The sequence below is a fragment of the Amblyomma americanum genome, chromosome 1 (genome assembly GCF_052857255.1).
Source record: "Amblyomma americanum isolate KBUSLIRL-KWMA chromosome 1, ASM5285725v1, whole genome shotgun sequence".
Lineage (NCBI taxonomy): Eukaryota > Metazoa > Arthropoda > Arachnida > Ixodida > Ixodidae > Amblyomma > Amblyomma americanum.
The window spans coordinates 183,725,428-183,727,695 of record NC_135497.1 but is presented as its reverse complement, the minus strand read 5'-3'; the positions used below and the strand labels follow the sequence as shown (position 1 = coordinate 183,727,695).

The 2,268-nt window shown below is 50.9% G+C and overlaps 1 pseudogene; it reads right to left on the bottom strand.

Moving 5' to 3' along the window:
- Positions 1-1,716: 1,716 nt before the first annotated feature.
- On the bottom strand, positions 1,717-1,814 carry LOC144116702 (U2 spliceosomal RNA; annotated as a pseudogene).
- Positions 1,815-2,268: the final 454 nt, after the last annotated feature.

Here is a 2,268-nt window from a genome sequence, read left to right as displayed (position 1 = left end):
GACTTGAGCCACCCTCCGATTTAATGGGTTCAGCCGCATCCATCCATCCATCCATCCATCCATCCATCCATCCATCCATCCATCCATCCATCCATCCATCCATCCATCCATCCATCCATCCATCCATCCATCCATCCATCCATCCATCCATCCGTCCGTCCGTCCGTCCGTCCGTCCGTCCGTCCGTCCGTCCGTCCGTCCGTCCGTCCGTCCGTCCGTCCGTCCGTCCGTCCGTCCGTCTATCCGTCCATCCGTCCGTCTATCCGTCCATCCGTCCGTCCGTCCGTCCGTCCGTCCGTCCATCCATCCATCCATCCATCCATCCATCCATCCATCCATCCATCCATCCATCCATCCATCCATCCATCCATCCATCCATCCATCCATCCATCCATCCATCCATCACTCGCGGCTTCGTGCCGCCGCATCTTTAAACCTGACGCAACAAACCAAACGACATAACATGCGCCTTCCGGATTTCAACCATATTTTTCAGGCAGAGTTTCTGGCAATAGTAGTGGCAGTAATTACCGATTTCTTGTCTTTGTGTTCGTCCCACGCCGCACATGTTGACGGTCCCACTTTAAACACATTCTCACTATATACACACCATACACCATATATAGGGCATACACCAGCATACACAGATCAACGTCGTCTGCTCTCGTTGCTGCAATGTGCGCAGCGAGGACTCTGGTCCTACTTCCACACGCGACCGAAGTGGCAGTTTTTCCTTATATGTGAGTGACTGGTGCCGCAAAATTGTTAATAACAGTAACGCAGTTTTCCTTCGGTATAGGTAGGGTCCGGTTACACTAGGCCGATGCGACGGCGATCGACGGTAGGTTGGCTGGACGGTGCACGTGCAGATGCCGTCGCTGATGCACTGGTCTGTCAAGCTAGGACGACGACGACGCCAGCACGACCAACAACCCCGTACTGCAGTAGTGTAAGGAGTGAACTTAGTGGGAACTGGCAGAGTGTTGTGGGGCACTATAGTTGGTATGACATTCTATAAACTTCAGAATTTCAAAACTTATTGTACCTGATGCTAGCTACGGCGACATACGTACGCGATGTGCGTGCGAAGATGTGCTTTCATGCGGTGCCTGCGCATAGGACCTATTGGCGAGGCAAGCCGCACGACAGTGCCGCTCGCCGCTCGTCGGGATAATTTTGGCATGACGTAAATCCTGAGGTACAATACCCTTCTACCAGAGTTTATCATTGAAGTAGTCACTGATGGCTTGGATATGCGCATGACTGAGGTTACGAAGAATAACGTTTGTGATTTTATCCGCTCCAGGAGCGGTGTTTCGCGGCGATGCATGGGCTGCGGGTTGTACCTCGGCTATTGTTATTGGAGCATCAAGCGTGGGGTTTTGAAGGTCGTTGTAGGTGGTTGGACAAGGTGGTATTGGAGGGCCGCCAATGTAACGCGACCGCAAAGCGTCCGTGAATTCCTTGTCGGCCCGATTGAATTGTTGAACTATTGTTTAGAGTGCACGATTTGTCGCCGATTTGGCTTTGTCGGGTTCAATGAGACTGCGGAGGATGGACCAGGTTTGCATGCTTGCTTGCTGTTGTTGTCAGGAAGAATGAAAAGTGAAGTGCAAAGGCCTGCCCACTGGCTCAAGCTGAGCCACAATTGCTACGACGTTCTGAAAGTAGGACAGTTGAAAGATAGGATAGAAAAGACGCGCGCTATAATGTCCCAGGCCGATCCCCGAGGCAGTGCAATACTGGACCAACCTGTGGCAGGGGTGAAGCAAGCTTCAAGCACTCCGCCATATTTCCAAAAATAAGTTTAATATCTGGGGTCCAAATGGGACCAGGTTTGAGCAGTACTGAGACTTCCTTTCGAGGCGGCACAGATTTCGAACTGTACCCAATTTTGTTGGGCAAGTTGGATGGAATATTGCTGAGCTTCCTTCGTGGTGGAAGCAATGCGCAGGCGGAGTTGTTTATTGAGTCTCTGCTGTTTCCAACGTCTTATGACTTTCTTTCTCGTCTCCCACAGCTGTAGAAGATGTCGATCAATTTCCGGAGGGGGGCCGTGCGATTTATGGTTTGAGTAGCGGAAGCATGAGTATCTTGTATGTGTCGTGCCCACTCTGTTATGCTCGTAATCCTTCATTCGAGTTGGGGAAATTTAAAAATGCTTTCCAATTAGTGATCTTCGAATCTGCAATGAAACGTCTGAGCTTGGGAGCGGAGATTGCTGTACTCAGGATGTAATGATCACTCCCTAGGGTCTCACCGAGGTTT